The sequence below is a fragment of the Neopsephotus bourkii genome, unplaced genomic scaffold, assembly GCF_033783945.1.
Source record: "Neopsephotus bourkii isolate Nb327-2 ecotype Australia unplaced genomic scaffold, CSIRO-AGI_Nbou_v1 NB_1331, whole genome shotgun sequence".
In the NCBI taxonomy this organism is placed as follows: Eukaryota; Metazoa; Chordata; class Aves; order Psittaciformes; family Psittacidae; genus Neopsephotus; species Neopsephotus bourkii.
In genome coordinates, this window is record NW_026901811.1 from 486,242 (window position 1) to 510,455 (window position 24,214).

The 24,214-nt window shown below is 46.3% G+C and overlaps 1 protein-coding gene and 1 pseudogene across 9 annotated transcripts in view; both read right to left on the reverse strand.

Annotated features, from left to right (window-relative positions):
- LRRC7 (leucine rich repeat containing 7) overlaps window positions 1-24,214 on the reverse strand; it is a 402,104-nt gene that overhangs the window by 368,359 nt on the left and 9,531 nt on the right. The window lies entirely within an intron of this gene.
- Window positions 5,987-6,074, reverse strand: LOC133219241 (U6 spliceosomal RNA; annotated as a pseudogene).

Genomic DNA, 24,214 nt, shown 5'->3' on the forward strand with positions numbered 1-24,214 from the left:
GTAGATGTGGGTTTTATAGCTAGAGGTTAAAGCCCAGTTTGCAAATACGTCCCTTGGTGTCTATTCAGTAGCTACCAAGCTGCTAAAAACTGGGAAAAGCGCACATCCCTACTTAAATAATGTCAGGGGCTCCCTCTGGGTATTCAGCGGGGTGCATCAACCTGCTGTGTGCATCAGCACACACTGAACATCTGCATGCCACGGTCAGCACACACCCTGCAGCCCAGCCAGGCTGCACTCCCTGAGCAACAGCAGCGATCCCGGCTAACCTGAGAGGAATATTTATGGGCACTGCATAGAGGAGACTTACAACAGCTTTAGTTTCACATAGGAAAGCAATTTTAGCGAGTGTAAATGCAATTGTACTCTATAACATTCTCATTATATTGTGGCATCGCTCCTAAAAGGAATTAAAGGAAGGTTTTTCCTGTTAGTTCATTGGCACAGCATTTGCTGACAAAGGATGCTTGCTGCAATATGCAGTCAATACCCCCACGAGACATTCAGTGACATTTTAACCACAAACTTCAGGTATACTAGAAAAACATATTTGGATGTGCTGGTTTGAGAACTGTAAGAAAGCTGAAGATGTGGCTAATAATACAATGTGATGGTTAGAGAGGATCACCTTTTAATAAATAGCAGTGTCATGTAATTTCTATATTTCATTCAAAGATCTATTTTTCAGTACAGACAACTTCAAGGGTTCAAAACCCACACAGATAACACTGACTTCATCCTGTGTGTGAAGGCAACATAGAAAAGAAATGGAGATGAGTGATCTTTTTATAAGTCCTTGCAACACAACTGTATACAAGACAAAGATATAAAAGGATTTAAAAAAGCATTCAAATGCATGTAAGGGGAGAAAAGCCAATCAAGGCCAAGGAATAATACACAGATATGATGCATGGCTCAGGAAATCCTTAAGGGGCTTAATATTATTAGGGTATAGGGATGTATACCCGGGAAGCATGATCTTATGTGGTATTACTATGAATATTATGTTTATAATAGGAGAAACTTAAATGCCAGCATACCCACCCCAGGTTCTACTTTCCCCCGCCAGTAACAGCCTAATGGCAAACTACCTGCCAGTCATCCCAGGAAAGACACGCTGCATCAAACCTTTTCAGAGACATAATAGGACAGGGAAGGGTACGACTCTAAGAAGTCATGGTAGGAAATCATTCACTTGCACTGTTTGTACAAGCTGTTTGTACACTGTTCACTGTGTTGTGAACCACTCTGGCTTTTGGAGACTGGGACTATTCATCTCGCTGCATGTTCCTTCCATGGGTTGTTGCCACCCACGGCTTCTCTCTGGCTTGGCTATAGACATGCCCTGCTGTGAGCAGCAGCAGCCCTAGCGCGGGAATGGCACAGACACATTTCCCCTCGTTTGATGCCTTGCCTTCAGCTGTGATTTCTCTTCTCGTATCTTCCCAGCAGCGAGGTTAGCTGCAGTCCATTATCTTGTTTATGGATGTACGTGAGCTCTACTGCCATCAACACAATCTTGTGGAGGGTACCAAGGTCTGCTCAGGTGAGGAGCGAAGACACACACTGCAGAGTGTCACCAGTGCTGAACACCAGGAGCTCCTAGGAGGAATGGCCTTTAGCTGATATGATCTAACAGCAAACATTCGAAGACTTCTGTCCTCAGAGATTACAACTAAAGAAGAATAAATAAAAAGCCCCAAACCAAACCCAAACCCACAAAATCCCCCGAGCGTGGTGCTGGACCAAGGACTGAGAAACAAAATTGAAAGGATTTGTTTAAACGGGTTAGAGGAGTGTATCAAGGAGGTTCCTTCATGGCACTGCATGGACAGGACAATCAGACTTCCATACGCTGATTCAGGAATGACCTTTGGTTTTTAATGAATGAGGAGTACATGCAAATATCTACTGACATCAGATGCTGATCAGGGTAATATCCAAGATAAAGCACTTCCCAAATGTGCAAGACTGTAGAAAAGAGACAGAAGGGCTTAGAAACAAAGCTGAAGTGCATGTGAAAGAAAAGAAAGCTAAAAGTGACAGTGGGATAACTGCTCACTGCACATACAAAAGTAATACAGGATAGGTAAGGATAGGTAAGGGCCTGGAGAGCAGGGAGACGAGCTGCATCATGGAATAAATGACTTTGCTTTCTTCTGTTCCACTTCCCAGCTACTGGCAGGCAGAGGAAGACAGTGGCAGCAGAAATTGGCTCTGAAAGAGTAGGGAATTGCTCATGGGAAACATCAAAGAAAGAGTGAAAGGGACTCAAGTAAGGGGAAAAGTGAGGTGGAACATCACAGTGCATGAGAGACATCAGAAATGGAGGGAAAAGCTTCCTCCAAAAATTAACAGTTAAGCACGAGTCTAACAGGAAAGAAAATTGCTGCAAACCAGAGATGGAAGAGATCTTACCCACTAACGTTCACTCCACCTTACAGGGAGAGAGACGAAGAGGAAAAAATCCCTAGCCCAAATCTCTAGGAAGGGATCTTTCTGTGGAAATTAGAGAGCCATGAAATGTGCATTGAGGAAAATTACTCAGCAGTTTTTCCAGATGATACCTAAACCCCCCCTGATAACAGCAGTACAGAAAAGGAAAACGCTTGCTGCAAATCCAAACAGTGAGTAAAGACAAAGCACAGAAGTCAGAAAAACATGTTGTACAACTACTGGCAAAGCCACCATCTAAAACCACTTTCATGGTGTCAGCAATAACTGTCAGAAATGGAGGAGCCCACAGAAAGTTACGCTGGGATAACTCCTGAGGAGAAGATAACATGGGAATGAAACCTTTCATATAAATGATGACAACTTAGAGCAATGATTATATGAAAAATTAAAAGCAAGATCTAAGACACTGAAAGGAGATGATGAAACAGGTTTGGGACTATAAATTAAGTTCCTCTGAAGCTCATGGAAATGCACTGGGAAACTGCAGATGAAGACTTGGCAGCCTGCTAGCAGGAATTCTGCCTACTGCTGTATTTACTGCAGGAACAAGAAAGCCACAAAGGAATTGTCAGCTTCTAGATTACCACCCCAGCAGCAGTAAGACTTCGTTGGCTGTGATTTTACCTTTCAAACTCAACTTGGATATCCAAGAATTAATGCTACTAAACGTGCCCACTGCTCTGTTAAAAGAATCCCAAACCATTGTACTATTGGTATTTCACTTTTATATTGGCATATCAGCACACTACATTTCTCTTTATCCTCACCTCAAGATACTCTCAGGGGCTTATTCTGTGTTAAGTAACTTAACTAAAACCTGCATAGTGAGATCATCATAGAAAACCATAACTCACCAAACCCCACTAAAGGGAAGGAAAGGGGAAAGTTTAGCTCTCCAGTCATAACTAGACACTTTCTCCTCTTCTCTTTCCTTCTGTTCGTTTTTGTGCTGCCCATCTTTCCTGCTAGAAAGCAAGAAATGCCCCTCAGCTCTGCTTCCTGGCATCGCTCAAGCGTTGCTCCCAAGGCAGCAGCAGCTCAGTGGCTCTCCAGCGAGTGTTCAACCTGCAGTTAAGCAGCAGCGAGCAACACACTGCTGCTGCTACTGCTGCTGCTCGGCCGTGTTTCCCCCTCGGACCTGCGGGGAGGCATCCATCACTGCATAGACGGATGTGGCTTCCGCTGGAATCGCTCATGTTTCAACTTGGTGATTTCATTTCATTAGCTTCCACTTCCACAGCACATACATCTTCTCCCACTGTACAGATGTTCATACCGACACAGGCAATATATCACCCCAAGTTCAACAGCATGGCGCTGTTACTGCCACCAAGCCCTCCTGCGGGCTACGAAACCCCAGGAAACCACTTGTGTGCCCAGCTGAGACTTACAGCTTCGGTTTGGAAAGCACAGAGAGAATACGCCTAAGAAATATGTGTTTAATAAAATTTGCCTTTCTTGTGCTCTCTAAAAATGTGGGTAATTAGCCTGAATGGGAGCTATAAAACAACCACGTTTTGGGTGCATGGAATCATTGGACTCCCATTTTAACCCTAAATTTCATACACTAGTGCCCAGAAAAACAGTGACTAAATTGTGTTTTCCTCTGCAGAAGCTATTTCCAAGCCCACATGTGACTCCCCAGTGAGAAGCACTTGAATTTGTCCGTGCTTTTATTCCATTGCTCCTCTCTCTTACAACACAAATGTGAGTCTGAAACTCAAGAGTTCCCAACCACGCAGGGCCAATTCATGGGCTCCCACAAGGGGCTTGGGTCACAGCCTACACCACCACAGCTCCACATAGCAGTGTCCTTCTGAGGCACCAGATGCTTCTTCTCTCCTCAAAATATAACAGCAATTTAGAAGAAAAATACAGACATACAAGCAGACACATTGAGGCAGTCATGTTCACACTTTCAAAGCAGCCCTGTGTGTCTGCTGGAAGCAAACCGAGGACACATTTATTCTTCCAGTTTTGCCCATTACATTTGGATTCCAACATTGTCTTCACCAGAAATGCCCACGCCCCATGACCACCACCTTCACTCCAGGGTAAACACAGCAACATCGCGAGCATCCAGCAACAGAGCAGCCTTACATTCACATGCACTATGTGAAGATGTGCTGAGATTCCAGTGCTCACAGCAGTGCACATGTGCATGCATGCGACCACACACCTCCTCCACAAACTCGGTCAGACCAGAAGAGGAAAGGGATTGTAAAAGCCACTGCAACCCTGCTGCTTCAGTCCAGCAGCAGCGGCTCTCTGCTGAGGAAGACTTCTACAAGACAGCGTTCCAAGAGCTTCCCACCTCCAGCCACCCAAACAGGTCCCCATGAAGGCTTGCGTGGGTTCCCTTATAGCTGTTAGGAGCATGTCAGATGATCACAGGTCAGGAAAACATTGTTAGTTTATAGTACACAGCTCTCTGATTAAATCTTTGATATGAAATGAGTAAAATAATCATAGAATCCCACCCTGGTTTGTGTTCGAAGGGACCTTAAGCTCATCCAGTTCCAACCTCCTGCTACACACAGGGACACCTTCCTCTAGATGAGGTTGCTCCAAGCCCCGTCCCACCTCTCCTTGAACACATCCAGGGATGGGGAATCTGCCCATGTTCTCACTGTTATGAGAAGTACATTACTTTTTAGCTTCCCAATCACACAGACAGCCTGACTTCTTTTATTTTTAATTCATATCATTATCTTCTGGCCCTTTTCATCTCTGGCACAATGACAAAAGAGCAATTCTTTCATATGAAGAGCTTATTTATTGAAGCAAAACACACCTGAATAGCTTAGATCAGATCAAGAGAGGAAACAACCTCTCAGCCAAAGCATCTGGCTGAGCGTCTGGCGATGTGCATCACATTTTGGCTCTGACGTGGGTGACACAAACAGACATGATCCATGAGGAACAGCTCCAGTGTGGCTGCCCGGGGCACCTTGGTGCACCCCAAGCACAGATGCTTCCCCATTTGCTCATGATGCTCATTGCACCTCAGCACAGCTCCTCCAGAGCCTCCACCATTACCTGCACTGCTCCTGGCTTTGCTAACCCTCAGAGAGCTGCTCCAGGGACAAGAATGTGGGGTTTGATCCCTAAGGCTTTGTCTTGTGACACCAGGGAAACGCGGATGGGAGCACACTGCCAGGTCACCCACAGCTGAATTCCACTTGTGTTACTGGGATTGTACCACTGATTAGTTCTGATTTGATATGCATATGTGGCATTTGACCACAGGCTGGTTTGGCCCCTGCTTTCACAGTATCACAGTATCACAGTAGGTTAGAGATTGGAAGGGACCTCAAAAGATCATCTAGTCCAATCCCCCTGCCAGAGCAGGAACACCTAGATAAGGTTACACAGGAACGTGTCCAGGCGGGTCTTGAATGTCTCCAAAGAAGGAGATTCCACAACCTCCCTGGGCAGCCTGTTCCAGTGTTCCGTCACCCTCACTGAGAAGAAGTTTCTTCTCAGGTTTAAGTGGAACCTCTTGTGCTCCAATTTGTACCCATTACCCAAAAAAAAAAAAAAAAACATCCTTGCGCAGGGGCCATGCTAATCTTCTCTGTATCGTTCCAATTTTAGTATATGTGCTGCCGAAGTATATGTGCTTTCCTCATATAAACTTACTTGTGCATTGTCCACAGAGAGTTGGAGCAATTCCAAATGACCACAGTTACCAAGGAACCCAGACTGCGGTGTGGGATGCCCAGTGAGGAAGGACATGCAACACCATGAGGAGCCTCAAAGACAGCTCCCGATTAACTCTCCAGCACCGACCACCCCTCCTTACAGAGGGTAAACAGCAGCCTGAATTCACCCGCACCATGACCTGGATTTCAATCAAATACCGTATTTTCCATCCGCAGAGCTCTCATGGTGCTCCTGGGAGGAGCTGTGGGAACCGGGAAAGCTGCCTCTGAAACAGTGAGCTATGAAAAGCGAGCTGAAGAAACCAAGTCAGACTGAGAGAGCTGGGCTGGGGCAGCCTGGGGAAGAGAAGGCTCCTGAAGGGGAGACCTGAGAGCAGCTCCAGTGCCTAAAGGGGCTGCAGGAAAGCTGGAGAGGGGCTTGGGACAAGGGCCTGTAGGGACAGGGCAAGGGGAATGGCTTGAACCTGCCCGAGGGGAGACTGAGCTGAGCTCTTAGGCAGAAGCTCTTCCCTGTGAGGGTGCTGAGGTGCTGGCACAGGGTGCCCAGAGAAGCTGTGGCTGCCCCATCCCTGGCAGTGCTCAAGGCCAGGTTGGACACAGGGGCTTGGAGCAAGCTTGGAGCAAACCAGTCTGGGATTCTGACTGCTTTAAGCTGTTCTCTTCAACAGTAAAGGCAAGCAACTTGCTTTGCAGAGGAAAGCTCACATGACTGTGCAGCTCCAGATGCTTTAATCCCACAGTGAGGACCCACATCTCCGAACCGTGTGTTAATTGTAATTAAGAAGGAATTAATAAGGGATAATTGTTTCCCCCATGACAATACAACATAAACGCCATCTCCCCTCACACAGAGGTGTTACTGCTTGAAGGCAAGAAAATTACCTGTCACACTACCACAAACTGTGCATTTGACAAGAAAGAATGCTGCAAAACCCAAGGAGAAGGCACATTCATGTTTTCACATTTAAACATCTCTGTTGATATTCCACACATTGATGTATGTTTGCATATTTATGTTTATCTGCTTATAGTCAATATATTTATGTATCCTTTGGATGCTTACATATTTATATGTCTATAAGTTACATTTACGTGTATTTATAGGCTTGTCTATTATGTATTTATATTTATGTATTTAAATATAAATATTTAAAGAAATTCACATTGTAACTGGAGAAACATTGGAATGACCAAAAAGCATTCCTGTAACTGAATATGCCCCACATTTGATGCTTCACAATTAATAGGCATTGATAACTTTATATCCATTTTCATATTAAAGATGTTATTTTTCTTAAGGTCTAGAATTCTTTCCAGTGCATCCCCTACACATAACTGCAAGTGACAGTAATGGGACTTAGATGAGCCCTTTCTAAAGAACAGAATGAACCTTTTAGCTGTAAAACCTTTGGGTTTATTCGCTGGTTTTAGCCCCTGGTGATACCTGAAGATAACAGCTCTCACATCAAACAGGAGATCTCTATTTTACAAAATGCAGGGAAGAAAAGCCTGCTGCCACATGAGGAGTAATCTTTCACATTAAAGGTCAAATCTGAGCTGGTCTAAGTCAGGTTTGTCCTTTGGCAGAGTTACTCAGTTCATAGCAGCTAGTAATTTGGCTACCTGGGTTGAGACCCACCATCCCATCACCGCTTAAGCCCTACACAGCGTTTTGTGGTGTATCAGTTACATTCAGCATAGCTGCATTGCAATGCATTCCTGAAAACTCCCATGGCTTTTTCCTGCCTACTTCCAAGCTATTGAGTATCTCCTTATTTGCATTCAGAAAGATTGGGAAAAATCATTGTAAGATAACCTACCTAGGGAAAATCATTGTAAGATAACCTAACTACCTTTTAATTGCTACAGCAAGGATATTTTAGGGTGAGAAATGTGAGGCCAATTCAATATGCAACTGTGTTGTCATCTATTTCAATTGCATTAGAAACGTATGCCGTGATCAACAGCCACCAGCAGAGATCTGATGCGGGAGATGGTGCAGCATGCCCTCAGCTTCCAGGCTGGCTACTTACAGCAAGCTTCGGTGGGAGAGAGATGTACAGCACGGCCAGTTCAGCCGACTGAACAAGTCAGCCCCAACACGTACAGCAGAGACTGTCATCATCCCGTGGATGCTCCAGGTTTCTAAAGGAAATTACTGAGTATTACCTCAAGCCTGCATGGTCCATTTTTACTCACTGATGCAAAATACCGACTGAACATTAGTCACTGCCTGAGGCTATGCATGCCTGCATCACTGCTCCTGCTCAACAGCTTCATTCAGTCACTCCTCCCATACGGAATAATGGCAACTTCATATGTATGTGCTCATCTTTGGCTTCTCCCTTCTCCTTCCATCCCAGCAACAGATCACATAGCTAAAAAGCTACAAGTACTTTTGTCTCTGTTGCAAACGCACTGGTTGGTATTCTGCAACTGGTGATAAAAACCCAAAACACCAACTTTCATTTCTTACATTCCAACAGGCAGTCAGAAAAAAAAAATCAGTCTCAATGTTAAATATTAATGATTCATTTTGTTTCCATTACAGACAGCCAAGAGGCAGCAGTTCAAGCCCGTTTAAGAGCCCTCCGTAACTTCACACACACGGAGGCTGTGGATGTGCATGTGTATCTGTCACAAGCGATTCTGCTCCAACCTACTGACATTCCCCTTCTGTACATCACAAGGCACCAACGAGAATTTCTGGGTCAGATCCAAAAAAAGAATTCCTTCACTCTCCAGATGCACATGGCTTCTGATGTTATTTAACGTTCACAGCTGAAGCAATAATTAAACACTGGCTGGATCTGCAAAGGATGTTTCTGGTACTGGAAGCGAACAGGGCATGAAACAGAGATGGAGAAGGGGTGGGTGACCAGCTCGGGGCTGGCTGGCCTCAGCCAGCCTCAAGAACCAGGACTTCTTCGAAAGAGCTCATCTCAGCTTCCCACCTCAAGCAGGTTTGCTCGAGAGCACGGTGCCTGCAGCGTGCCATGGCCGTCTGGCACCGCGGGGCTGCCAGCAGAGCATCGTCCCCATGGCAGCTCCGCATCATCCCCTTCCTTGTGCCACCTCCTGTTCTCTGTGGTGTGAAGTCGCTCCTACACCACATTCTGAGATGCAGAATGTGAGTTAACTTGTGCTGCCTCAGACCTGTACAGATCCTGCTGCAGGACCCCTGCGGTTTGCAGTTCACCCCCATTCTGGCAGGAAAAGCTGCAGACTGTGATGCAGGAACAAAACCAGAGGAGTCCAACCTGTGCCCAAGGAGGAACCAGCACTTTGGAGAAGGACTGAAAATGCACAAGTTGCAGGTATGGACAACACCTGCCCTTCTCCTCCTGCAGACAGCAGGGTGGTGCTGAGCACATGCTTTGTGAGCAAATGCTGAGCCAGGAGGAGGAGGACACAGATCACTGGTAAAACCATGGTATTACATAGAATCACAGAACAGTTCGGGTTGGAAAGGACCTTAAGGTCATCCAGTTCCAACCCCTCTGCCACGGGCAGAGACACCTCACACTAAACCATCTCACCCAAGGCCTCGTCCAACCTGGCCTTGAACACTGCCGGGGTAAGCTACCTCACTGAGACACAACTCACTGCCTTTGAGCAGCTTTTGCATCTCCTTTCTGCCACATGGTTGTCACAGAATCCCAGCCTGGTCTGGGTTGGAAGGAACCTTAAAGCTCCTCCAGCTCCAACCCCTGCCACGGGCAGGGACCCCTTCCACTGGAGCAGCTTGCTCCAAGCCCCTGTGTCCAACCTGGCCTTGAGCACTGCCAGGGATGGGGCAGCCACAGCTTCTCTGGGCACCCTGTGCCAGCGCCTCAGCACCCTCATAGCGGAGATATTTTTTCCTGATATCTGATCTAAATCTCCCCTCATTCAATTTTGTGTAATTGTCTTTGCTTTGCTGTCATCACAGCAGCATCACTTTTAAATCGCTGTCCAATGAATAACCCAAGTGACTTCATTAACAGAATGCTGAGGATGGCAGAATTCCTGACTATTTGAAAATCATTCAAACAACAGCGCAAGAGGTAACAAACTAATGTGAGTTTTAGAAGCCCTACAAAGTAGGAGTTTGACCTCATAGATGAATGAGGTCACATGGATATGTCAACTTTTTTATTGCTTTTGTAACACTTCATATTGGGCCTTCTATCAGAGGGCTGGTAGAGGATAGCTTATTCCCACACCTCAGTCACTAGCACAAAGACATAGCTAAGTATCCTAGATTTGCTAGAAACATTAGGATTCCACTTGAAACTTCATTTACATTGTCAGCTTGATTAACATTTAAGCACAGCTGAATACCAAACTTGAAACAAAGGATGAAATGGTTAAAATAAATCAGAGAAATGTCCCATGCACATTGTATTTAACCAAAACTGTTATCTGAAATTACTCCAAGGAATCTCTATGTAACTTGTAGGCACATTCTGGGGTCAGCTCCTCTTTGGGCATGGGAATAAATACGTAAACCCAGTACATAATTCCTTTTCTTCCTCTCTTGCTTTGCTTCCTCCAGGAACCTCTTCTCTTTTCCATCTTACAGAAACACCAGCAATGAGCTGCATTTCCAAACACAATGGCAACAAGAGACTGGTTTTCTCTCGCATGCAGTCTGGTGAAGAGTCTTCCTCCCTTCCCTTGGTCTCAGCTGCACAGTTACAAAATGCAAAGGTAAAAAGAACACCCTTCCCTTTCCCTGCAGCTGCTCTGACATCACATCCCTATCGTAGTCTTTCATTGCCAAACTTGCTGTGGTTTAAACGTTGTTCTTGCTCCCCTCAGCACTGCAAGATGCTCAGAGCACTACAGAAACATGCCACAAGAAGAACCCCTGAACACACAGTTTAATAAACTCCTGATCTCCAGTCCTTCAGAGACATCATCCACAATGAAGAGCAATGATGAGCATGGAATTCAGTGACTTCTCTATCACCACATTCCCTGTGGCAGCCCCTACCCCAGGAGCTTTTCCCAGTTTAGTGGCTCATTCTGCCACAAGAAGCCTGCTGAGAAACACCCCTATTTTGGAAGCATCCCATTTATCACCCCTGCAGCACAGTGACATCCCCAGCCTTCAGCAAACCAAGAGCAGAGGCACAGCACTGCGAGTCCTCCCACCCCAAGGCTGCATGGAGCAGCGATGTGTTATGAGCCACCAGCCCAGAGTCACCCTCAGGCCTTCCTTCTACTGCTGCTCAGAACAAGCCTGATCACACAGCAGCATTCAGGATGGCAGTCTCTGTACACAAAACCTAAGAGCCTCCTCATACATAACGATACAGCGCTCTCCACCAGTGAAGGACATCCATGTGTCCACATTTTCTGAGTCCCTGATGCAGCCACAGGGCTGGGAAGAACTTCTTCCCAATGTCTAATCTAAATCTACCCTTTTTCATCTTGAAGCCATTCCCCCTTGTCCTGTCACTACAGGACATTCATTCCCAAATAACAGCTCTTTGCTATGGCAGGCTCCAACTGCCTGAAAGGCTTTTCTGAACAAGAGCAATTGGCATAAGAGTGGATTCCCAAATGAAATTATTCCAGCAGACCAACGAGAGCATCAGCTTTACATCACTTTGAGTTTCACCACACACAGAACAGAGGCAGACAACCTTGCCCTGGTGCATCAAGAACACCTCAGCACAGCCCTGCATCAGCTGGAAGACATTTCCATAGTCTCTGCACAGCAGTGGGGATTTCTCTTCCTTTCTTAAAATAGATTTTCTTATCTTGCAGATCTGGCAATGGCTCAGGAGATAAAAGCCATAAACAGCTGAGGAAGCCTGAATTTCCCTACAGTACAAGGCCAGTGTGTAAAATCAGCCCCAAAAGCCATTTCATTACAGAGTCGTTCACATTCAGGAAAAAATGACATTTTACAGTATTAATGTCCTGACAAATTGCCGGTCAAAAATATGAAGAATCAAATGATAGCTCAATAGCTGCTACCCCTCCCCTTACTGCTGACTGGTGATGAATTGCTCTTCTTGTAAGTAAGCAAACAGAATGACATGGCCTGTCGAAATTTGTAAATAACATTACATCTTTTTCTGTGTTGCCAGGAAATATCATCCCCTTTCACTGCTCTTGTGTATATCCTGTAAATAACCTGGGATAAATCATCCCTAGAAAAACAGCCTTCTGCTGGGAGAGGAGCAGTGGCCAGGCAGGAGGTGAGCAGACAAACCCAGGCTGGGGCGGTTTCCAGCACTGACAAAAGCAGCTCTGGCTGGGATCATGGCATAGGAGAGCCCGGTTTTCCATGGACTGCAGGAATCAGCTCGCTTTCCAAATAGGATTCAGGAGTGCTCAGGCCAAGTGGCCATCCTGCTGCTCACAGCCAATATTTTAGGAAGAAACCTAGGAGTAAAACACTGATCATGTACTGAGCTGTGAATGTGTTGATGCATCTGTAGAGTGCTCCAGCACTGGCTTCATGAGTATTAATAGGATCTGCTGGGGTTTCTTTCAGCAAGAACCACCAGGACAGCCCAGGCCAAGCTTCTCTGCACATTTCTCCTTTATACTGGGCCTTCTTTTCTAGAGCCTGAGCTGAGCTCTTAGGCAGAAGCTCTTCCCTGTGAGGGTGCTGAGGCGCTGGCACAGGGTGCCCAGAGAAGCTGTGGCTGCCCCATCCCTGGCAGTGCTCAAGGCCAGGTTGGACACAGGGGCTTGGAGCAAGCTGCTCCAGTGGAAGGGGTCCCTGCCCGTGGCAGGGGTTGGAGCTGGAGGAGATTTAAGCTCCCTACAACCCAAACCAGGCTGGGATTCTGTGACGTCTGGAGCCTTTACTTGTGTTCTAAGACCATCGATACTTTGGTCCCAAGAACCTCTTGCGTGACATACTGCACGTCCTCAGCAAGGAGGATCAGAATGGACCAGGCAGCTGCTGTACCAAGTGATTAACAGAGAAAATGGGATAATCTGAGCAGTTACAGGCCTGCCAGTTTGACACTGATCCTGTACAATGTAATGGAATAAGCAATGCACAACACTATTTATGAAGAATTACAGCAGCTTAATAAAACTAATGCCAGCACACGTGTGCACCAAAAAATGCAGTGTCAAACCATCCTAGCAAATTTCTTCTGATGGGATTACTGGTATGGGGGATAAGAGGACCAGTGGTAAAGCAACATAATTCAGCAGGCACTGGATTTACTACTGCACAGCCTTTGAGAACTCGGGATGTTATAGCGGGTGTATTACACTCAATTGACTGGAAACTCATAAAAGAAAAGTTTAGAAAAGAAGCCTGGGGAACCTCCGCAGGAGGAGCGTGGTTCTAATCCAGGTCCCAGTTTGGGGCCCTTTGTTACTTTACCTCTCATCCAAAGACTTAAGAAGACATGAAATCATTTCTGTGCAAGTGAATCAAAACCAGCTGAGCTGAAAACAACCGAAGGAGCAGGCAGCAGCCCTTGGCTGAACAGGAGGGAACAAGCAAACAACAGCATAGCCAAACAGGGGGCAAAAAAAGTACCTGTATCCAACTGTTCAGTACAACCAAGCAACATGGGGGAACGAGCTAATGTGGTCAAACACAGCAGGGAAACTCAAAGGGAGGACAGCCCCAGCTCCTGGCTGGCCTCTGCTCTGCAGTATGGCTCTGGGCGAGCAGGAAGCAGTATTTGTGTGGAGTATTAGAACATCTGGAATACGAAATGAAGAGTAAACCCATCAGCCTGTTCTGCCTGTGCTCCCTGCAGCTGGTCCATCTTCCACAGGAAGAATCTGCTCCCATGAACCAGGCTGCACAGGGTGTCCTCAGGAGACCCACACTCCAAAGCACCAGCCACGACAGCATCGTTCTTCTGAACTGGGATAAGATCCAAACACCCATTTCCCCACAGCTCAGCTCCTGCAGAAGCTGATTTCTCCCTAATAAAGCTGCAAGAGATTAAACCTCAAATGTGAAATGTCAGCAGAAAAAGCAACGTTCAAAGGGCAGGGACTACAGGAAAGCTGTCAAGCCCACCGAGTCACACTGATGCTGGAGAAGTCAATTAAAAGCAGTGACAAATGCTCAGATGTGCTCAGCAGGGCTATAGGGTTTTGGTTAATTGTGACTATACAGAGGATAAGATGCATCCACTTGGCTTGAGAGGAGAGTGAATAAGGAAATTCAAAGAAGCTGCAGTATCACCACAGGCCAATTATGACAGCCTTCCCCTGAAGAAGAGTTTCCCTTTCACTGTGCTTTTTGTCCAGCAGGATGAAGGACAGAGCTATTGATGCCTTCCCTCTGTAATTCTATTTAAGTCCATGTATTTTCCTTTCACAGAGCCAGAGGAGATGCTGACACATTGCCAACCTTTTTCTTAGAGATTCATCAGCTAAAATAAGTCCTACATATGTGAATAGGAAGTTTAATTAATCCACACTCCCCTGATTAACAAATGAAACAGATTTAAAACATCTAACTCCTAAGACTTCATAACACGCTTTTTATGGTGATTTCACTTCCCCTACAAGATTCCTTCTACCCAAACTGGGAAGTGCGTTTTTAAAACCAGTGAGACTGGAAGCAAGATTGTAAATTAGCAAAATGAACGAAGCCTTTCAGGGACGCTCACAGTGGTGAGGATTCCTTCTGAAGTTCTTTAAATGCTTTCATTAGCAAATGTTTAGGGTCATAAGAAGTCCATCAGCTGCGGGTATTGTTACTGCAATGGTGAACTGTGTTAGTCCACAAGCTGGCAGTTCAACTGTGCTTAAGTATTACCCTGCTCGTTCTGGATCCTTCCTCCTCCCACTCTCGGGATTGCTGAGCTGCAGTAGAAGGCACAGCCATCATTTTAGGGGGAAAGGTCTCAGAATACGCAAGATGACTGGCCTTAGGTTTAATCTCACCCTTACAGCCCCATCCACTTACAAGGATGAATAAAACTGTCATTCAGTTGTCAAGCACAAAGAAACACATGTCCAACGTACAATAAACAAAGGTCAGCCTGACCAGACTGGAAAGGCTCCAGCTGGTGGAAAGAATCCAGACTGATTTGTAGGCAAGTGCCTGCTGATGCCAATGTACTTTAAAAGGACAGCCCCCAAACCCAACCACTGAAGCACACGGGCTCAGGCTCCTCTAACATTTAGTCACTGCACTCCCAGTTTGGAAATAAGCTCTGCCTTATGCAAGAGCTTAAGACATGCATTTGAAGAGCGTGTCTTCATGCAGCTCCAGCACCCGCTCTGACAGACAGCCAGCAGTGCCAGCCCAAGAGGAGTTACATAAACGAGCCTGTGTCGGGATGAAGAGGAGGAGAACGCGGGTCTGAATCACTAATCAAGAGACGAGCACAGCGTTGGAAACACGGACAAGGCTTAACTCCCATCTCCTCAAACTTACTGGCAACACTTCAAGGGTTTCCCACAGCTGCCGGCTGCTCACGGCGCTTCCCCGTTGAGGAAGGTAGAGATGAAAGGTCAGGGAAAGGGATATGACTGAGCAGCAGAGTGGGCAAGACGACAACTGTCACTCCATGGCTGCATTCCACGAGAGCTGACAGCACATGCCAGCTTTGCCTTATCTGCCTTCCCTCTGATGCACAGCGGGAGCAGGCGCTGCCTGCCCGGAGCATGGTCACAGTGTCACAGTATCACAGTATCACAGTATGTTAGAGATTGGAAGGGACCTCAAAAGCTCATCCAGTCCAATCCCCCTGCCGGAGCAGGAACACCTAGATAAGGTTACACAGGAACGTGTCCAGGCAGGTTTTGAATGTCTCCAGAGAAGGAGATTCCACAACCTCCCTGGGCAGCCTGTTCCAGTGTTCCGTCACCCTCACTGAGAAGAAGTTTCTTCTCAGGTTTAAGTGGAACCTCTTGTGTTCCAGTTTGCACCCATTGCCCCTTGTCCTATCATTGTTTGCCACTGAGAAGAGCCTGGCTCCATCCTCGTGACACTCCCCCTTTATATATTTATATACACTAATAAGGTCACCCCTCAATCTCCTCCAAACTATAGAGACCCAGCTCCCTCAGTCTTTCCTCATAAGGGAGATGCTTCACTCCCTTCATCATCTCAGTTGCCCTGCGCTGGACTCTCTCCAGCAGGTCCCTGTCCTTCTTAAACCGAGGGCCCCAGAACTGGACACAATATTCCAGATTAGGTCTCACCAGGGCAGAGTAGAGGGGAAGGAGGACCTCTCTCGACCTACTAACCACCCCCCTTCTAATACACCCCAGGATGCCATTGGCCTTCTTGGCCACAAGGGCACAGTGTCGGCTCATGGTCATCCTGTTGTCCACTAGGACCCCCAGGTCCCTCTCCCCTACACTGCTCTCTAACAGGTCGTTAACAGGTCCTGCATCACAAGCACTAACCAACCCCATAGCGCTCCACATGGAGGGCATGAACCTCCTCAAGCCACGCAGGTGGAGTCAGGCTCTCCTGGTGCCTTCTGTTTTAATGCCACTGTAACCTACAGTGAAATACCAAGGTGAAGCCCCTGGCTTCCTTAAACACCAGTAATGTCTAAATGAATGTTATTTAAGATCTCAGTGTTTCTTATTCTGAGAATACTTATTACTTATGAGTATTCTTCTCATTACTTACGAGAATTCTTATTCTCATAGTAAAATGAACCACGCAGCAGAGAGTAAACACAGACTCATAGAAACCTGTGCCAGTGCCTCGCCACCTTCACAGGGGAGCAAGAAGCCTATGGAACAAGTGGGGGGTTTGTGCCTTTTGAAAGGGGAAAATCTAACAGAAATAAATAAAACACCCCACTGAAAGCAGTTAACATTTCCCAGCCAAACAAAACGACATCAGTTACTGTTAGTGCTGTTTACTCTGATTCATCGAGTGTATGAGTTATGGAATTAGGAGTAAGAGTTCTATAATAGCCTGAAATGACGACATTGACTTACCTACCTAAAGAGCAGAAGAGGTTCTTGCTAAATCTGCCATTATGAACTGATGTCTAGAAAGGCATGTAAAAGTTAAAATATCTTAACTTTAGACAGTAGATGCTCATGTAAGATAGTAATAATCTCATCATTTTAGTGTATGGCATCTTAGAAGCTGAAAATTAGAAGCATCCACACAGAAATACTTGGGTTAGGCACTATCCATAAGAAACAGGACTAAGCTGTGATACCTGTCCTTGTTTTGAGTGGTCTCTGCCTACAAAACCCTGCCTGGGAAATCGGTGTCTACTCGCCTGTGTGCCTCTAACACGCCGGGTCCTGCAGTCATCACCCTTAGGAGTGACAAATGTTGGTCCTCTGTGTGACAGCAAATGTTTAGGGCTTGGTGGCCATGAGCCCGTGTGCATAAGGTGACCTGTCTCCTCTTTTTGATTTCCCTTTTAATACTAATTATGAGCCAGATTGTTCTCTCTAGGAGCCAGGCCCCTCTCCAGGCACAGGAACAGCTCAGGCCCAACCAAGGCTCACGCTGCTCTAATTTGCAGCTTCATTTCACCTGGGACAGTGCCTGGATCAGCCCCAGGCGGGTGCCTGGAGCACTGCAGACCTACGGGTGCGATAATCACTAACTTAGGAAAATGATTAAATCACAGTGGCATCTCTAGGCCATGAAAGCAAGCATTATGATGTGATCACTCATCTTTTCCATTTGCCAGGCCTTGATAAATGGTTTTAGTGGTAGCAGATGACTTTCCACACTGCGATCAGCAGGCAGGCCATAAAGCCCAGGCATCCTATGGTCCTGCTGAAGACAAGCACTCAGTCTGCAAGCTGCCAGTGCTATGGATCCAGTACACATATTCCAGGTTTTTACACTACTGGGTTTTTGTGATGCTTCTCCTAGTTGCTTCTCTTTGACAGAAGCAGCATCCTAGAAGGGAGATGGTGGGAATGATGGTAGCAGAGGACATACACTGGTGTCCAGGTGTTCAAGGCCACTTGAAGGTTTTTCTTTTCACTGCAATTTACATCCACTTGCACAGAGATTATCAAGTCTTTGTGGCGGCACATTGTACACAGCAGGATCAGTAACCTGCAGTAGCCCGAACTTCGGGTAATTATACATTTTTATCCATGAACACTTCATTGCCCATGTGTAGATGTTATTTATTTGTAGATGGTCTTCAGACACTTTGCCTTATAGATAATAATGCTTGAAAAGCTTTAAGAGGAGCTTTCATTTTGTCTTTCTCCCTTTGGACAAACACAGATTTAAAAATTACCATCATCAGATGATAATACCATCACTAATGCCTGTCAGGTTCTTCTGGAGTCCTCCAACATGCTCCCTGTGAGGGTGCTGAGGCGCTGGCACAGGGTGCCCAGAGAAGCTGTGGCTGCCCCATCCCTGGCAGTGCTCAAGGCCAGGTTGGCCACAGGGGCTTGGAGCAAGCTGCTCCAGTGGAAGGGGTCCCTGCCTGTGGCTGGGGTTGGAGCTGGAGGAGCTTTAAGGTCCCTTCCAACCCAAACCAGGCTGGGGTTCCATGACTGGAATTTCAGACTCAGTTTAAGGTTGAGCATAGCTAAAGCAAGACCCCTGGATGTAGTTTATTAAAGCTGGAGTCCTTATCAATGCATTCCAGAGGCTTTTGCTGCTAATCTTCTAGAGAGAAAATGCTTTTCACTCTTTCAATAGAAGATAAAAAAACCCCAAACTGAAACTACTGAAAGCAAATGAATTCCTCTTCAGCCACACCATGGAAGATACCGCAAGTTAAGTGCTTCAGGTCACAAGTGAAGAAAACAAGCAATTACAGGGGACTCCTTTGCGGTGCTACCTGACACAGCAGGGCCAGGCAGTTATCATCAGTGCAGCCCTGCCTCAGCCACACCAAGCACAGCCCTGCAGCATCCCTGAGGTAGATCCCAGTGTATCGGCCACATGGATGAGCTGTGCCACTGCTTGGCTCTTCTCCCAACATCCACAACATGCCTTTGCCAACTGTATTCTGCAAGGAGAATGGGAAAGCCAAGCTGGCTTTCATAGGATATAAACAAAAATCAGGGGCAGAGAGGTGTCCTGCAGCCCACCACACATGAATGGACGTATTGTGGATCAGCCACATCATGGACCAACCATGTTAATGCCATTTCTGACAAAACCGCTTACCTTTGCCACAAAGCCCTTTAACATGATGCTTGAAAGCACTGTTATTTCAATGTACCTAAAGATCTCCTCCAGTAGTTGTCTTCTATGAAAACCTAGTTATGCCAACAAAAACTTGCGAGCCTGTGTGCTAAATATCAGCCAAGAATCAATAAACTTGTCTTTGGAGCTGTGCTCGGAAGCTGTGGGAAGGCCAATGCGAGCACTCGAGCAGCAACGTCTATGGGACAGTGCTTGAAGACACCTTGCTATCCACATTTAACTGGCCTGTGACTCTGCTTTGATTGGTTCTGGTCATCGCTTGCACTGGTGCATAAGATGATGATGCCTGTTGCTATTTAAAGATCTCACCAGAGAAGTCCAATGACGAAGCTTTTCGAGCTGCTCTGTACCAGTAAACACCAACAAACAAGCTCATCTGTGCCAACCTAATGCAAAGGCAGTGGGCGAGTACTTGATGTAACTCCAGCGGTGTGGAAATCCTCTGCAGGCACCACGGGTGCAGACTCCTCCACATGAAGGCTGGATGCTGGCTGGGGAGCTCCAGCCCAGCAGCAGAGCTGCTCTGCCTCATCAGTCACTTGCCCTGGTTTGCTCACCTCTCCAGATCAAAGGTATTCCAGGGTTTTGGGGAGGTTTTCCCCCTTTTCCTGTCATTTTTGCTGAGCATCAAAGTACTGGTTTCTCTGGTTAAACCAGAGCATCAAAGCTGAGCATCAAAGTACTCAGATTTACTGAGCATCAACGTACTTTTGCCAATCTCTGGTTAAAAACCCACAACCTTCCCTGCCACCACACACAACTCTCAAACCAGACTGGCTCTCCCCATCACAGACATTTGGTTTAATCACATTGAGCTGTTCTAATTGGTGTTGCCAAGCAAAATTTTAGAGCATAAAATTAAATATCAGGGCATGGTACTGTGCAGAATAGTTTTTGAAACAGTGAAAGGCATCCCAGAATGATCCCTCACCTGTGTTTTTATACTTCCATTACACTATGCACCATTTCCAGTACAAATATCAGCCTGTTAAAACCCCGTATTAGCTCTGTGCAGAAGAAAACCTCTGATAAAGCTGTGCTCAACACATGTGCTCTGGCAGCCGCATTCATATTTCATGCACGTTGATGCAAGCTTTTATGATCTCAGGGAACCTTTGGATCAGGATCCAGTTTGTGTTCGTGATGCTCAAAGCATGAAGTGACTCAGAATTTCCTCTTTTCCTCAATGGTTTTAGAGAAAGAATTAAGCTATTTGGGAGTTCTTTTAACTTGAGCCATCACACGCTTGCAACAACACAACAAAGCCCAAAAAACAGCAACATCAAAATGGAAGACGTTATCCACTGCTGTAACCATCCATGAGACACCAGATTTGCTCAAAGGATGGACCATAAATCATCTATACCCCCTTTCATCGTGAATTACAGAGCTGCAATTATGTGGTAGCTCCAAAGAAATAACTGGATTTACAGTAGTGAAAGGGGAAGGTAAAGAATTGGACTTGATGATCTTAAAGGTCTTTTCCAGCCTGGTTGATGCTATGATTCTTAAGGATAGACACAACAGTTCCTAGATGCAACGAACCCAGCAACGTTCAGTACAAAACATAAAACCAATATATATTCAAGAGTATGCCCTTAAATGCTGTCTGTCAAAGACATTTCAGCAACCTAACTGATCTCTCATATACTTCTGTTTCTGTTGTGTAGTGTAAGTTGCTTTGTATCCAGTGCACATCACTAAATACACGTTAGGACTCTTAGAACCACTAGGAATAAATCTGGCTTTTGCTCATCCTGTTGACAATCACATCACAAATACTTAAGATGCAAAAATACCATAAAACTGAAGTTTTTGCTCCAGGAACTCCATTACAAAGCCATTACTGCACTGCAGAAGACCCAGTTTTCTTCCTTGGCATGCTTTGCTTTAAGGCTGGTGCTTATAAATTATTTCCTTGTGGAACCACCGAGCTCCGTCTCATTCTGCCCCTGCTTGGCTGCCGACACCATGTGTAGGAGAAGCTGCGAGGATGCAGCAGCACAGCACCTTCAGCTCTATTTTCTTCCCCAAGAACGCGATTACACACATACTGACACTGGGTATTTTTGTCTGGTGGGTGTCAAACCATCCAAACCGACTCCTCGAATGCTGCTGGGCCAGAGCAGGCACAACACAGGCAAAACCAGGGTAGGTTTTGACCACGGTGTGCGAGCTGAACCATTATCTCACATTGATGCACTTGCCTGGGGTCTGTTGGGCCCTCACAGGGCTCCTGATCCCCTCAGTGGTACCCACAGTGATGGCCATCTTCTGAACCTGAAGTTCTCAGGTGGGATTATGAAACTGGTGCAACCCCAAAGGCCAGTGCATCCCATCAGCTCACTGCTCCTTAGGGGCCTGGGACAAACCTCTGCTTTGCACACACAAACTTAGCACCAGCTCCCAGTGACAATAACTGGGAGCAGAATTTGTCCCATCACAGCTTGGGAAGATAAGCAAATAGAGCAGAAAAATAGAGAGACAACAAGTGGGAGAGCAACCTTAAACCCTGTTTAGCTGTGGACTATCTTTCCTTTCAACGTATCTTAATAGAAAACACTCCACAACAATGTCATGTTCATAAGCTTTTTCACTAATTAATAACAGCATTCACGTTATGTCTGCAGTTAAATGGTGTCACTACTCTGTATTTTATTTCTATTTAGATTTAAAATCCCTATTTTAATCCCATTAGCTAAACAGTGGCTGCTACAACTGAAATGTTGAAAGCTTTTGTAAGACAAACACCAGTGGATAGCTTTCTCCAATCCATTCATACACTACCATCCTCACTTGAAACACAAACCTTCCCATACCACTCTATCTAATGAGTGTACTGCTGTTAGTACCTATGCAGCTCTCTTGACTTCAATTAAATTATGAGGATAAAAGGAGCAGAATTTGACCTGGGTATACCCAGACAGAGAGGACAAGCACATGATATCTTGGAGTCAAATCTCATGCATCTGGTCATAAACTCCTTTCAAAGATGAATTAAATTAGCCTGCATAACAGACATCGGAGCAAAGAGTTTAATGTGTTTTGATGCCGAGATGAGCTACACACAATTTATTAGGAAACAAATAATCATAGTAAATTACAGTTCACAGCTGAAAACAAGAGAAAGTGCCTTAATATTAATAGCTTTTTCCACCATGCAATTTCCAAGCCCACTTTCTGCTCCTCTCTGGATCAAGCAGGCACATACAGTGTAACAGCCTCACCACAGCAGCAAACCAGCATCTGCTTCACCTCCTGCAACTCAGGGCAGGTCAATGCCCTTCTGTAAGCAGTTCATCTGCCTTGCACCACGGATGCTAAAGGAGTTTGTAGCTGGTGCCTTCTACTATTGCTTTGCAAGAGCTCCTTGCTTCACCTCTGCAACATGCCCTACAAACCTGCGCATCCAAGACCTGCCCTCAGGTCTGCTGCAAGGCTCTGGCTGATCTCTGCTCTCAGCTATGAATATGTAGTCCTCAAGGGTCAGGAAATAACACAGAGAACATCTTCAAAGCCACAGCAACCACCACAAAGAAAAAGGTTTCAGTTTTTTGTTTGCATTTTCTTAGAGAAAAGTTGGTTGAAATTGAGCTGAGCTCTTAGGCAGAAGCTCTTCCCTGTGAGGGTGCTGAGGCGCTGGCACAGGGTGCCCAGAGAAGCTGTGGCTGCCCCATCCCTGGCAGTGCTCAAGGCCAGGTTGGACACAGGGGCTTGGAGCAAGCTGCTCCAGTGGAAGGGGTCCCTGCCTGTAGCAGGGGTTGGAGCTGGAGGAGCTTTAAGGTCCCTTCCAACCCAAACCAGGCTGGGATTCTATGATTCTATGAAATGAAATCACAGCAAAAATAGAACAATGGAACCATCAGAAGTTATGAACCTTGGTGGAGAGCTGTGGTTTTCTCCCTCCAGTTTTAACAGTCTTGAGAAGAAAATATTTATCAGGGAAGCAATAAACTGGGAAAATTCAGTTTGGGACCTGAAGTCTGGCAGACCATGGAATCACAGACCAATCTAATCTAAACCTCCTCTTGGGCAGGTTCAAGCCATTCCCCTTGGCCTGTCCCTACAGGCCCTTGTCCCAAGCCCCTCTCCAGGTTTCTTGTAGCCCCTTTAGGCACTGAAGCTGCTCTAAGGAAGCCTCCTCCAGGCTGAACAAGATGTGAAGGTTTTCCATGAAGCAGCACTGAGCAGGTCTGGAAGAACCCTTGTTTGCCTGAAAAGATTGACTTTTTCATGGAGATGCCTCAGTTAGATTTGAGAAGAAGAAACCTGCCCCTAAGCAGCTTTCCAAGAGCCAGCACCCACCCTGCAGCAGTTCCACAGGGAGCAGCTCTGCCTTTGGGTCTTCCCAAAGCCACCCCTAAGGCATGAGGCCGGTACCTGCCATGCACAGGGGGGAGCAGGAGCAGTTCAGGTCTCTGCAGCAGCCTCTCTGCACTGAGGGCTTACAGGGACAATCAAGTTGCTTATAGATTCCCTGAAAGAGGAACTGGGCTGCTATGAAAACGTGCCTCAAAGGGGCCTTTGGGACACACAGCATTGAGGTGCAACCTCCCCTTCATCACGAGTCTGAGGGCACTGAACACAGCCCAAGGAGACCCACATGCAAAGAGATCCAGCCAAAGGAGGCCCTTCTCTTCTGCAATACAAGGAACACTAATGCTCTTTGGAGGAGGAAACAGCTCAGCTCCAAGACTTCTTCGCTGTGCCGTTTGCTTCCATGCTGCTGCATGAGTCCCTGCCTTCAGCCACTGCCTCCAGCCAAATACGTGAGTATGATGGCATCTTCTAAACACACATATCACCTGAAACACGCTCTGCTCACCCCTATCCCAGTGTCACCTGCTGCTGCACCAATTATTCCACTACACATCCTTCATTCCATTACACATCCTTCATTCCATTACACTTCCTCCAGAGGGAATGGAGAAGCCACAGGAGGCAAAAATGAAACCCTGGCCCCCCACTGATGAAGGATCTGAAAGTC